At 33.1% G+C, this 16,307-nt stretch overlaps 1 long non-coding RNA gene across 1 annotated transcript in view; it reads left to right on the forward strand.

Annotated features, from left to right (window-relative positions):
• Positions 1–2,137: 2,137 nt before the first annotated feature.
• Positions 2,138–16,307, forward strand: part of LOC128661161 (uncharacterized) — a 27,950-nt gene continuing 13,780 nt past the window's right edge. Inside the window, exon 1 of the long non-coding RNA XR_008402607.1 lies at positions 2,138–2,177. This is a non-coding gene — a long non-coding RNA (uncharacterized LOC128661161). The remainder of the gene's footprint in view (positions 2,178–16,307) is intronic.

The raw sequence follows: 16,307 nt of genomic DNA on the forward strand, positions 1-16,307 counted from the left end.
CATAAGCAAAAAAAAATGCTTATAGAAAATCATCACTGTTTTATATGATAGATTTTATTGTGTATGTGATGCATTTGTAAGCACTCAGTAAAAAACCTCACTTGAAATAGTGTCTGTGCAGAGAGCACAGATTGATTTTAATCTCATTTTCTTGCTGCAAGTGTTTTCATTTACTTTTTAAAAAGTTTCCACTGTTATACAAATCAAAGTGCCAGATTACAAGTGGAGCGCAAACGTTAACGCAAATGATGGGGGTTTGCGCTATCATCGTGCTTACCGCTCGTATTACGAGTTGAAAGTAAGCTTGAGCGCAATCGCAATTTACGCAAGCGATTACCGTGACTTCAGAACTCTGGTTAACTCTTTTGCAAAACTAAAAAGTTGCATACAACACATGAAAAATACATTACAAAGTACAGTTACTCATAATAACACTAATAAAAATAACAAATATTGCACACAAAAGTTATAAGGGTTTATAGACAGGAGGTCTTTTAAAAAAAAGAAAAAAAGGCTGCAAAGGGCTTTATTGAGATAGATACATATACATGTCTAAAGATGTTTGTATATGTGTGTTTGTGTGTGTATATATATATATATATGTGTGTGTGGTTATATGTGTACATATGTATTAATATGTATATATATGTATTTGCAGACATATATACACATATAAACACAAATACATATGTACACACACACATATATATATACATACATACATACATACATACAAGAGTTGGTTGTTTTTTCCCCTTTTTCTTTTTCTCCATTGTTTTCTATGGGGTAATAAGTGAACGCACACGCAATATTTTAACTTCTGCCTTTTGCACTCGTTGGGTTAGTGCTCGAATTAAACAGTTTACTTTCAACTAGTAATATGAGTGCAACCCAAAGAGCGCAAAAAGCTTACTTTTAGAAAAATTAACGCTAGAGTGTTAATTAGCGCTCCACTTGTAAACTGGCCCAAAATCTCTAAATTATATTTGAAACACTTGCAGCAAGAAAATTTGAATTTAAACCAACAATATTAACTAAATAAAGGAAATTAAACCTATGACCTAAAAGTCTTATTTTTGCTGGGGTTTTTTTTTTTTAAAATAAAAAATTTCCATATCCACCTAAGATCAGATCTAAATGGGCCTGTAAGCTATTTATGAGCCCATTTACTCACATCTGACCTCAGATCAGATTCATCTCTGGTCTAAAAGCTATTTTTTAGAGGGTATTGCATAGAATATGAGTTAAAGGAACATACAAATGATATTTTTGGAGTTTGCAGTTAAAATAGTGTATTTTAATATGTATTTTTGTTTGTTTCTTAAAATATTGTTTTTCCTGTGTTGAAAAATAAACTTTTTCTGTTCCTATGCCCATGGGTGTGTATATGCACTTCCTGCCGTAACTTGTTTATTCATGAAACCCCCCCAAACATTTTAACATTTAAAGTGACACTGAACCCAAAATTTTTCTCTCATGATTCAGATAGAGCATACAATTTTAAGCAACTTTCTAATTTACGCCTATTATCAATTTTTCTTTGTTCTCTTGGTATCTTTATTTGAAATGCTAGAATGTAAGTTTAGATGCCGGCCCATTTTTGGTGAACAACCTGGGTTATTCTTGCTGATTGGTGGATAAATTCATCCACCAATAAAAAAGTGCTGTCCAGAGTTCTGAACCCCCAAAAAAGCTTAGATGCATTCTTTTTCAAATAAAGATAGCAAGAGAACGAAGAAAATGTGATAATAGGAGTAAATTAGAAAGTTGCTTAAAATGTTATGCTGTATCTGAATCACAAAAGAAAAAAATTGGGTTCAGTTTCCCTTTAATTATCACTCTTGATTTTTGACTTTTTTTTTTTACTTTTCAACCAAAAATTTCTCATTCCTTATTTTCAGATTTGGACAGGTGACGCACATTTTATTTACTGTTGTGCAAGCTGTGGCAATTGCAATTGGCATTAAAAAGTAAGGTATAATATTTTTATGTTCTTGCTGTGATTTATTATTGTAGTTTATTGCAACTATATCCTGCTATGCAGATGTTGAAGGGTTAATAATGTAACACTTGCTTGTGTAATTCGGTGCAAAATTTCTCATGTGTCCTTATTTACAGATTTGGAGAGGTGACGCACATTTTATGCAAGCTGTGGCAATTGCAATTTGCAGTGAAAAGTAAGTCACTTATCTTTTAACTTAACTATTTTATTTTAACATTATTAACTATTAACATTTGATTTAAGCATCCTTTTTCTTCTTCATATTAATCCAGTGGTGTAGCGTGGGGGGGCACAGGGGTGGTTACCCCGGGCGTATAATTCTGAGGGGCACAAAACACTCGGCTCACAACCTCCCCAGTCCCCACCATCTCAAGACAGTAGACAGTTACAGTCCCACTCCCAGCGGTGCTACAGGGAGGCTAAAAAATCTGACAGGCGCCTGCGCACAGCCGTTCCGTCTCTCAAGTGAACTGTCAAGACATGCTATGTAATGATTTAATCATCATAATTTATGAGTGTAATCCTATCTGACAGTTACCTGCTGCTAGACTAGTGTTTACGTCACTAGTTAGCGCGGTCCACTCCCAGTGCGCATGTCAGGAGGGAGGAAGAAGTCAGAGCAGCAGAGCCAGAGTGGAGTCAGACTGACTAGCACGCTGCGCCCGCAACAATAAGGTAAGTAGTTTCAACCGAAATTACCAAACTCATCACCGGGTCCGTATCAGGACCAGACCACCAGTGCCACTGCCAGCCAGAATTATAATTAAATTATTATAGCCCCTGTTTCTGTTTTTGCCTGGGCACTGGGGAATGGGGATTGGAAATAGCAACAAGCGCAAAGTGCAGCTTAGCCTCTATCGTTACCCAGGTGACGTCCCAGGGCCAGCCAGCCAAGTTCCAAAGGACCCAGAGTCACTCTGAGCCATCCAGCCAAGTTCCAACTTCCAAAGGACCCAGAGTCTGAGCCAGCCAGCATGCCAGAGTGTGAGAGTGATCTATGCTGCTTTAAAGTGAAAGCCGGTTATTTTATTTCAAATTCATTTTTAACCTGGTTAAAAACATACAAGATGTAGAGATGATCTACATCTTGTATGTTTTGCCCAGGTTAAAAATGAATTTGAAATTAAATAACCGGCTTTCACTTTAAAGCAGCATAGATCACTCTCACACTCTGGCATGCTGGCTCAGATGTATTTTAAAATAAAATCCCATGTTTAAATACTGAACCAAATTTTTTTTAATTGTTAAGTTCTATAATGTACTTACTTACGGCTAGATTTAGAGTTTTGTCGGTAACGACCCGCGTAGCTAACGCATGCTTTTTTTTCCCCGCACCTTTTAAATACCGCTGGTATTTAGAGTTCACAGAATGGCTGCGTTAGGCTCCAAAAAGGGAGCGTAGAACATAATTTACCGCCACTGCAACTCTAAATACCAGCGGTGCTTACGGACGCGGCCAGCTTAAAAAATGTGCTCGTGCACGATTCCACCATAGGAAACAATGGGGCTGTTTGAGCTGAAAAAAAACCTAACACCTGCAAAAAATCAGCGTTAAGCTCCTAACGCAGCCCCATTGTTTCCTATGGGGAAACACTTCCTAAGTCTGCACCTAACACCCTAACATGAACCCCGAGTCTAAACACCCCTAACCTTACACTTATTAACCCCTAATCTGCCGCCCCCGCTATCGCTGACCCCTGCATATTATTATTAACCCCTAATCTGCCGCTCCGTACACCGCCGCAACCTACATTATCCCTATGTACCCCTAATCTGCTGCCCATAACACCGCCGACCCCTATATTATATTTATTAACCCCTAATCTGCCGCCCCCACTATCGCTGACACCTGCATTATACTATTAACCCCTAATCTGCCGCTCCGTACACCGCTGCAACCTACATTATCCCTATGTACCCCTAATCTGCTGCCCCTAACACCGCCGACCCCTATATTATATTTATTAACCCCTAATCTGCCGCCCCCAACGTTGCCTCCACCTACCTACAATAATTAACCCCTAATCTGCCGACCGGACCTCACCGCTACTATAATAAATGGATTAACCCCTAAAGCTAAGTCTAACCCTAACACTAACACCCCCCTAAATTAAATATAATTTAAATCTAACAAAATAAATTAACTCTTATTAAATAAATTATTCCTATTTAAAGCTAAATACTTACCTGTAAAATAAATCCTAATATAGCTACAATATAAATTATAATTATATTGTAGCTATTTTAGGATTAATATTTATTTTACAGGCAACTTTGTAATTATTTTAACCAGGTACAATAGCTATTAAATAGTTAATAACTATTTAATAGTTACCTAGTTAAAATAAATCCTAACCTAAGTTACAATTAAACCTAACACTACACTATCAATAAATTAATTAAATACAATACCTACAAATAAATACAATGAAATAAACTAACTAAAGTATAAAAAAGAACTAAGTTACAAAAAATATTTTTTTTTTACAAACATTAGAAAAATGTTACAACAATTTTAAACTAATTACACCTACTCTAAGCCCCCTAATAAAATAACAAAGACCCCCAAAATAAAAAAATGACCTACCCTATTCTAAAATTAAAATAGAAAAGCTCTTTTGCCTTACCAGCCCTGAAAAGGGCCCTTTGCGGGGCATGCCCCAAATAATTCAGCTCTTTTGCCTGTAAAAAAAAACATACAATGCCCCCCCAACATTACAACCCACCACCCACATACCCCTAATCTAACCCAAACCCCCCTTAAATAAACCTAACACTAAGCCCCTGAAGATCTCCCTACCTTGTCTTCACCACGCCGGGTTCACCGATCGATCCAGAAGAGCCTCCGATGTCTTGATCCAAGCCCAAGCGGGGGGCTGAAGATGTCCATGATCCCGCTGAAGTCTTCATCCAAGCGGGGGGCTGAAGATGTCCATGATCCGGATGAAATCTTCATCCAAGCGGGAGCTGAAGAGGTCCATGATCCGACTGAAGTCTTCTATCAAGCGGCATCTTCAATCTTCTTTCTTCCGGATCCATGTAGTTCATCCCGCCGACGCGGAACATCCATCTTCACCGAAGACTTCCCGACGAATGACGGTTCCTTTAAGGGACGTCATCCAAGATGGCGTCCCTCGAATTAAGGTAGGAAAATTCTGATTGGCTGATTGGATCGGAACAGCCAATAGAATGCAAGCTCAATCTGATTGGATCAGCCAATCAGATTGAACTTGAATCTGATTGGCTGATTCCATCAGCCAATCAGAATTTTCCTACCTTAATTCCGATTGCTGATAGAATCCTATCAGCCAATCGGAATTCGAGGGACGCCATCTTGGATGACGTTCCTTAAAGGAACAGTCATTCGTCGGGAAGTCGTCGGGGAAGATGGATGTTCCGCGTCAGCGGGATGAACTACATGGATCCGGAAGAAAGAAGATTGAAGATGCCGCTTGATAGAAGACTTCAGTCGGATCATGGACATCTTCAGCCCCCCGCTTGGATGAAGACTTCAGCCGGATCATGGACATCTTCAGCCCCCCGCTTGGGCTTGGATCAAGACATCGGAGGCTCTTCTGGATCGATCGGTGAACCCGGCGTGGTGAAGATAAGGTAGGAAGATCTTCAGGGGCTTAGTGTTAGGTTTATTTAAGGGGGGTTTGGGTTAGATTAGGGGTATGTGGGTGGTGGGTTGTAATGTTGGGGGGGGGGTATTGTATGGTTTTTTTTACAGGCAAAAGAGCTGAATTCTTTGGGGCATGCCCCGCAAAGGGCCCTTTTCAGGGCTGGTAAGGTAAAAGAGCTTTTCTATTTTAATTTTAGAATAGGGTAGGGCATTTTTTTATTTTGGGGGTCTTTGTTATTTTATTAGGGGGCTTAGAGTAGGTGTAATTAGTTTAAAATTGTTGTAATATTTTTCTAATGTTTGTAAATATTTTTTTATTTTTTGTAACTTAGTTCTTTTTTATTTTTTGTACTTTAGTTAGTTTATTTCATTGTATTTATTTGTAGGTATTGTATTTAATTAATTTATTGATAGTGTAGTGTTAGGTTTAATTGTAGATAATTGTAGGTAGTTTATTTAATTTATTTATTGATAGTGTAGTGTTAGGTTTAATTGTAACTTAGGTTAGGATTTATTTTACAGGTAATTTTGTAATTATTTTAACTAGGTAACTATTAAATAGTTATTAACTATTTAATAGCTATTGTACCTGGTTAAAATAATTACAAAGTTGCCTGTAAAATAAATATAAATCCTAAAATAGCTACAATATAATTATAATTTATATTGTAGCTATATTAGGGTTTATTTTACAGGTATTTAGCTTTAAATAGGAATAATTTATTTAATAAGAGTTAATTTATTTTGTTAGATTTAAATTATATTTAACTTAGGGGGTTAGATTAGGGGTTAATACTTGAAGTTAGGTGGCGGCGATGTTAGGGAGGGAAGATTAGGGGTTAATACTATTTATTATAGGGTTATTGAGGCGGGAGTGAGGTGGATTAGGGGTTAATACATTTATTATAGTAGCGGTGAGGTCCGGTCGGCAGATTAGGGGTTAATAAGTGTAGGTAGGTGGAGGCGACGTTGGGGGCGGCAGATTAGGGGTTAATAAATATTATGTAGGTGTCGGCGGTATTAGGGGCAGCAGATTAGGGGTACATAGGGATAACGTATGTGGCGGCGGTGTGCGGTCGGCAGATTAGGGGTTAAAAAAATTTAATAGAGTGGCGGCGATGTGGGGGGACCTCGTTTTAGGGGTACATAGGTAGTTTATGGGTGTTAGTGTACTTTAGAGCACAGTAGTTAAGAGCTTTATGAACCGGCGTTAGCCCAGAAAGCTCTTAACTCCTGACTTTTTTCTGCGGCTGGAGTTTTGTCGTTAGATTTCTAACGCTCACTTCAGCCACGACTCTAAATACCGGCGTTAGAAAGATCCCATTGAAAAGATAGGATACGCAATTGACGTAAGGGGATCTGCGGTATGGAAAAGTCGCGGCTTGGAAGTGAGCGTTAGACCCTTTAATGACTGACTCCAAATACCAGCGGGCGGTAAAAACCAGCGTTAGGAGCCTCTAACGTTGGTTTTGACGGCTACCGCCAAACTCTAAATCTAGCCGTTAATGTATATAATAAAGTAGTGGCTGCCTGCAATCATATTGAGTCCTAATTTTTAAGGATAAATGTAGAGTTTACAATTCTATACATAGTATATATTTTTGTTGTTAAAAATAAAGCTTTGTTTGTTTTAAAACAAAAACCTGTCTCCTAAGTTGTTGAGCTGGCTCCTAGATTCAAAGCAAATTTGCCAATCCCTACTGTACTGGTGGAAGAGACTCAGTCAGTGCTAATGGGTTAGGGGGGCTCAATTCTTGCCTTGCCTTGGGCGCTGACAAGCTACGTTACGCCACTGTATTAATCCATCACATATCTTGGAGGTAATGTAAAATTGAATTATGTTACAGGCCTTAACTCTCACATTTTTGAGAGTCTATGACTATTTTTAATAACTGCTGTTTAATTGGCAAGCATTGGCTATTTATTTCATTCTCTGAGCCTGTCTGGTGATCAATTTTTCTACATTAAACATTTGTGTTCTAGATTTTTACTAGGTAAGATGGGAGGGTTTTTATAGAGTTATGGGAATCTTTGCATCCTCCTAGGGGTAGAGAAGATTAATTCCCATGAGTAATGGATCATGGACTCTCACCACCATGAAATAAATAAATTTATCAGGTAAGCATAAATTATGTTTTTATTTTCCGTGTGGGGGGAAAAACAACTTTATTGAATTGAGACCAGGTACTTTTCTGAATGCCAATTGAGCATCATCAGAAATTTGTTCACTCTAGTTCTTAGTAACATTGGAATTGTATTGGGAATTGAACAGATTTAGTCAGTCTGTCTCTGATGCATGTTTCTCATTACATTTGTATTCCATGCTTTATTCTTATTCTTTACTATTCTATTGTAAAGACGCATTAAACATGTGTGCAGATATCCAAAATTTATATTATTCTCTACAGAATATCAAAATCCAGAAATTCCCCATATCCTGAATGCCTAATACCTAAACAATTCTGGATTTTGGTTCCCAGACCTGTATAGGCATTTACATGGTTTAAGAGTTGCATACAATTAATCTTTCAGGGCTTTTTTTAGATTGGCCACAACTTTTTTTTATATATAAGAGCTTTATAGCTCCACATGATGTGTTTAGAGAATCCTTTTTTTTTATTGTATACTTAAGGAATAGTCTAATCAAAACTTTCTAATTTACTCCTATTATCAATTTTTCTTCCTTCTCTTATTATCTTTATTTCAATGTAAGTTTAGGAGCCGGACCATTTTTGGTTCAGAACCTGGGTAGAGCTTGCTGATTGGTGGCTACATTTATACACCAATCAGAAAGTGCTACCCAGGTCCTAAACCAAAAATGGTCTGGCTCCTATGCTTACATTCCTGCTTTTTCAAATAAAGATACCAAGAGAATGAAGAAAAATTGATAATAGGAGTAATTAGAAAGTTGCTTAAAATTGCTGCTCTATTTGAATTATGTAAGTTTAATTTTGACTAGACTATTCCTTTAAGTTATAGAGTTTGTTGAGCCTTTGGGGACGATTAATCAAGTCGGACGGACATGATCCGCTGTAGCGAATCATGTCCTCCCAACATCGCTGAATGATGACAGCATACGTTACCGCCCTCTGATGATTCATGGCCAATCGGCCACTAGCAGGGGATTACTGTTGGCCGCACTAGTTAAGGAGCAGCGGTCTTAAAGGGACACTAAACCCAAAATGTTTCTTTCATGATTCACAGAGAGAATACAATTTGAAACAACATACCAATTTACTTCTATTATCTAGTTTGCTTCATTCTTTAGATATCCTTTGTTGAAGAAATAGCAATGCACATGGGTGAGCCAATCACTTGAGGCAATTATGTGCAGCCACGAATCAAAAGCTAATAAGCCTATCTAGATATGCTTTTCAGCAAAGGATATCAAGAGAATGAATCAAATTAGATAATACATGTAAATTAAAAAGTTATTTAAAATTACATGCTCTTTCTAAATCATGAAAGAAATCATTTGGGTTTCATGTCCCTTTAAGACAGCTGCTTCTTAACGGCTGTTTCTGGCAAACGTGAAGGCTCGCGCGGAAACAGGGGGTTCAGGGGCCAATCGGCCCCTATGTAACTTACAGCCTTGATAAATATGACTAAACAAACCTCCATTTTCTACAGGGTTAGGGCTTCAAAATTCAGTGAAGGTTGGCTAGTAATTACTTGGGGGAAAAAAAAAAAAAGATTTTTCAGGGCCAAAAAAGTCAATGTGGGAGCAATTTAAAGTTTTACAAAAGTTAGACTTTAAAAAAATAAAGTTGATTTCATATGTAATGACCCACCCATCTTTTTTCATAAAGCGCCATAACTAATTTGATGGTAGTCCCAACTAAAATGTTGCTGACACTCTTGCCTGCAATATATGGTAAAACTACACACACTTTTTTTTTTTTTAGTTTTTAAGTTAACCATGTACTGGCTAGCCTTACATTTATTCTGTAGTTTAAGTTAACCATGTACTGGATAGCCTTACATTTATCCTGTAGTTTTTATGTTAACCATGTACTGGCTAGCCTTACATTTATCCTGTAGTTTTTATGTTAACCATGTACTGGCTAGCCTTACATTTATCCTGTAGTTTTTATGTTAACCATGTACTGGCTAGCCTTACATTTATCCTGTAGTTTTTATGTTAACCATGTACTGGCTAGCCTTACATTTATCCTGTGGTTTTTATGTTAACCATGTACTGGCTAGCCTTACATTTATTCTGTATTTTTGATAAACTACAACTTTTAGGAAGTATGCTAAGAATTCTTACTTAAGGGACACTGAACCAAAAAATGTTTCTTTTGTGATTCAGATAGAGGAGCAATTTTAAGCAACTTTCTAATTTACTCCTATTATCAATGTTTCTTCATTCTCTTGCTATCTTTATATAAAAAAGAAGGCATTTAAGCTTTTTTCTTGGTTCAGTACTCTGGACAGCAGTTTTGATTGGTGGATGAATTTATCCACCAATCAGCAAGGACAACCTAGGTTGTTCACCAAAAATGGGCCGGCATCTAAACTTATATTCTTGCATTTCAAATAAAGATTCCAAGAGAATGAAGAAAATTTGATAATAGGAGTAAATTAGAAAGTTGCTTAAAATGTCATGCTCTATCTGAATCACAAAAGAAAACATTTGGGTACAGAGTCCCTTTAGTTTTTTTTGTAGTTTTTAATTTTTCTTTAAAGGGACATAAAACCCAATTTTTTTTTCTTTCATCATTTAGATAGAACATAAAATGTTAAACAACTTTCTAATTTACTTCTATTATCCTGTTTTCTTTGTTTTCTTGTTATCCATTGTTGAAAACCAAAAATGTAAGCTCAAGAGTGTGCACGTGTCTGCAGCACTATATGCCAGCAGTTTTACAACAATGTTACAAATTAGCAGGAGCACTAGATGGCAGCACTATTTCCTGTCATGTGGTGCTTCAGGCATGTGCACGCAACCTACCTAGGAATCTCTTCAACAATGAATAACATGAGAATGAAATAAATTTGATAATAGAAGTAAATTGGAAACTTTTTAAAAATTGTATTCTCTATCTGAATCATGAAAGAAAAAAATTGGGGTTTCATGTCCCTTTAAGTTCCTGAATAAGAGTCAGATTATGAATGGAGCACAAATGTTTGTGCCCGAGCGATAAGGGGTTTATCGCGGGTGTTTGCACTCATTGGGCTTACTGCTGGTATTACGAGTTGAAAGTAAATGCGATCGCTAGAGCACAGTCACGATTTACACTAGAATGATTACCGCGTCTTCAGAGCTCTGGTTAACTGTTTCGCGGAACATAAAAGTTACACAAAACACATAAAAAGGCATTACAGAGTACACTTACATTTAAAATAACACTGTCTAATAAATACATTACAAAGTACACTTACATTTAAAATAACACTGTCTAATAAATACATTACAAAGTACACTTACATTTAAAATAACACTGTCTAATACAGTGATTTTTAACCTTTTTTTTGCCGTGGCACACTTTTTTACATTAAAAAATCCCGTGGCACTCCACCATCCCAAAATTTTAAAAAAATCACACATTGTAGCCTAATACAGCATATATATATACACATACACACAAACACACACATACTGTATGTATTGTGCTGTTATGCCATGCCTCCTACAAACTACCCCTGCACTGGGAGTAAAAAACAAGCAAAGTTTTAAAAAATATGTCACACTGTTGTCAGTCTGCCGTGGCACACCTGAGGATCTCTCAAGGCACACTAGTGTGCCACGGCACACTGGTTGAAAAACACTGGTCTAATACATTACAGAGTACACTTACATTTAAATAACACTGTCTAATAAATACATTACAGAGTACACTTACATTTAAATAACACTGTCTAATAAATACATTACAAAGTACACTTACATTTAAATAACACTGTCTAATAAATACATTACAGAGTACACTTACATTTATATAACACTGTCTAATAAATACATTACAGAGTACACTTACATTTAAAATAACACTGTCTAATAAATACATTACAGAGTACACTTACATTTAAAATAACACTGTCTAATAAAATACATTACAGAGTACACTTACATTTATATAACACTGTCTAATAAATACATTACAAAGTACACTTACATTTAAATAACACTGTCTAATAAATACATTACAGAGTACACTTACATTTAAAATAACACTGTCTAATAAATACATTACAAAGTACACTTACATTTAAAATAACACTGTCTAATAAATACATTACACAGTACACTTACATTTAAAATAACACTGTCTAATAAATACATTACACAGTACACTTACATTTAAAATAACACTGTCTAATAAATACATTACACAGTACACTTACATTTAAAATAACACTGTCTAATAAATACATTACACAGTACACTTACATTTATAATAACACTGTCTAATAAAATGCATTACAGAGTACACTTACATTTATATAACACTGTCTAATAAATACATTACAGAGTACACTTACATTTATATAACACCGTCTAATAAATACATTACACAGTACACTTACATTAAAATAACACTGTCTAATAAATACATTACAGAGTACACTTACATTTATATAACACTGTCTAATAAATACATTACAAAGTACACTTACATTTAAAATAACACTGTCTAATAAATACATTACAGAGTACACTTACATTTATATAACACTGTCTAATAAATACATTACAAAGTACACTTACATTTAAAATAACACTGTCTAATAAATACATTACAAAGTACACTTACATTTAAAATAACACTGTCTAATAAATACATTACAGAGTACACTTACATTTAAAATAACACTGTCTAATACATACATTACAGAGTACACTTACATTTAAATAACACTGTCTAATAAATACATTACACAGTACACTTACATTTAAATAACACTGTCTAATAAATACATTACAGAGTACACTTACATTTATATAACACTGTCTAATAAATACATTACAAAGTACACTTACATTTAAATAACACTGTCTAATAAATACATTACAGAGTACACTTACATTTAAATAACACTGTCTAATAAATACATTACAGAGTACACTTACATTTAAAATAACACTGTCTAATAAATACATTACAGAGTACACTTACATTTAAATAACACTGTCTAATAAATACATTACAGAGTACACTTACATTTAAATAACACTGTCTAATAAATACATTACAAAGTACACTTACATTTAAAATAACACTGTCTAATAAATACATTACAGAGTACACTTACATTTATATAACACTGTCTAATAAATACATTACAGAGTACACTTACATTTAAATAACACTGTCTAATAAATACATTACAGAGTACACTTACATTTAAAATAACACTGTCTAATAAATACATTACAGAGTACACTTACATTTATATAACACTGTCTAATAAATACATTACAGAGTACACTTACATTTATATAACACTGTCTAATAAATACATTACAGAGTACACTTACATTTATATAACACTGTCTAATAAATACATTACAGAGTACACTTACATTTATATAACACTGTCTAATAAATACATTACAGAGTACACTTACATTTATATAACACTGTCTAATAAATACATTACAGAGTACACTTACATTTATATAACACTGTCTAATAAATACATTACAGAGTACACTTACATTTAAAATAACACTGTCTAATAAATACATTACAGAGTACACTTACATTTAAAATAACACTGTCTAATAAATACATTACAAAGTACACTTACATTTATATAACACTGTCTAATAAATACATTACAGAGTACACTTACATTTATATAACACTGTCTAATAAATACATTACAGAGTACACTTACATTTATATAACACTGTCTAATAAATACATTACAGAGTACACTTACATTTATATAACACTGTCTAATAAATACATTACAGAGTACACTTACATTTAAATAACACTGTCTAATAAATACATTACAGAGTACACTTACATTTATATAACACTGTCTAATAAATACATTACAGAGTACACTTACATTTATATAACACTGTCTAATAAATACATTACAGAGTACACTTACATTTATATAACACTGTCTAATAAATACATTACAGAGTACACTTACATTTAAAATAACACTGTCTAATAAATACATTACAGAGTACACTTACATTTATATAACACTGTCTAATAAATACATTACAGAGTACACTTACATTTATATAACACTGTCTAATAAATACATTACAGAGTACACTTACATTTATATAACACTGTCTAATAAATACATTACAGAGTACACTTACATTTATATAACACTGTCTAATAAATACATTACAGAGTACACTTACATTTATATAACACTGTCTAATAAATACATTACAGAGTACACTTACATTTATATAACACTGTCTAATAAATACATTACAGAGTACACTTACATTTAAATAACACTGTCTAATAAATACATTACAGAGTACACTTACATTTAAAATAACACTGTCTAATAAATACATTACAAAGTACACTTACATTTAAAATAACACTGTCTAATAAATACATTACAAAGTACACTTACATTTAAAATAACACTGTCTAATAAATACATTACAGAGTACACTTACATTTAAATAACACTGTCTAATAAATACATTACACAGTACACTTACATTTATATAACACTGTCTAATAAATACATTACAGAGTACACTTACATTAAAATAACACTGTCTAATAAATACATTACAAAGTACACTTACATTTAAATAACACTGTCTAATAAATACATTACAGAGTACACTTACATTTAAATAACACTGTCTAATAAATACATTACAGAGTACACTTACATTTAAATAACACTGTCTAATAAATACATTACAGAGTACACTTACATTTATATAACACTGTCTAATAAATACATTACAAAGTACACTTACATTTAAATAACACTGTCTAATAAATACATTACAGAGTACACTTACATTTAAATAACACTGTCTAATAAATACATTACAAAGTACACTTACATTTAAAATAACACTGTCTAATAAATACATTACAGAGTACACTTACATTTAAATAACACTGTCTAATAAATACATTACAGAGTACACTTACATTTATATAACACTGTCTAATAAATACATTACACAGTACACTTACATTTATATAACACTGTCTAATAAATACATTACAGAGTACACTTACATTTATATAACACTGTCTAATAAATACATTACAGAGTACACTTACATTTATATAACACTGTCTAATAAATACATTACAGAGTACACTTACATTTAAATAACACTGTCTAATAAATACATTACACAGTACACTTACATTTATATAACACTGTCTAATAAATACATTACAGAGTACACTTACATTTAAATAACACTGTCTAATAAATACATTACACAGTACACTTACATTTAAAATAACACTGTCTAATAAATACATTACAGAGTACACTTACATTTAAATAACACTGTCTAATAAATACATTACAGAGTACACTTACATTTAAATAACACTGTCTAATAAATACATTACAGAGTACACTTACATTTAAATAACACTGTCTAATAAATACATTACAGAGTACACTTACATTTAAATAACACTGTCTAATAAATACATTACAAAGTACACTTACATTTAAATAACACTGTCTAATAAATACATTACAGAGTACACTTACATTTATATAACACTGTCTAATAAATACATTACAGAGTACACTTACATTTAAATAACACTGTCTAATAAATACATTACAGAGTACACTTACATTTAAAATAACACTGTCTAATAAATACATTACACAGTACACTTACATTTAAATAACACTGTCTAATAAATACATTACACAGTACACTTACATTTAAATAACACTGTCTAATAAATACATTACACAGTACACTTACATTTAAATAACACTGTCTAATAAATACATTACAGAGTACACTTACATTTAAATAACACTGTCTAATAAATACATTACACAGTACACTTACATTTAAATAACACTGTCTAATAAATACATTACAGAGTACACTTACATTTAAATAACACTGTCTAATAAATACATTACAGAGTACACTTACATTTATATAACACTGTCTAATAAATACATTACAGAGTACACTTACATTTATATAACACTGTCTAATAAATACATTACAGAGTACACTTACATTTAAATAACACTGTCTAATAAATACATTACACAGTACACTTACATTTAAATAACACTGTCTAATAAATACATTACAGAGTACACTTACATTTATATAACACTGTCTAATAAATACATTACACAGTACACTTACATTTATATAACACTGTCTAATAAATACATTACACAGTACACTTACATTTATATAACACTGTCTAATAAATACATTACACAGTACACTTACATTAAAATAACACTGTCTAATAAATACATTACACAGTACACTTACATTTATATAACACTGTCTAATAAATACATTACAAAGTACACTTACATTTATATAACACTGTCTAATAAATACATTACAGAGTACACTTACATTTAAAATAACACTGTCTAATAAATACATTACAGAGTACACTTACATTTAAATAACACTGTCTAATAAATACATTACAGAGTACACTTACATTTAAAATAACACTGTCTAATAAATACATTACACAG

The sequence above is a fragment of the Bombina bombina genome, chromosome 5, assembly GCF_027579735.1.
Source record: "Bombina bombina isolate aBomBom1 chromosome 5, aBomBom1.pri, whole genome shotgun sequence".
In the NCBI taxonomy this organism is placed as follows: domain Eukaryota; kingdom Metazoa; phylum Chordata; class Amphibia; order Anura; family Bombinatoridae; genus Bombina; species Bombina bombina.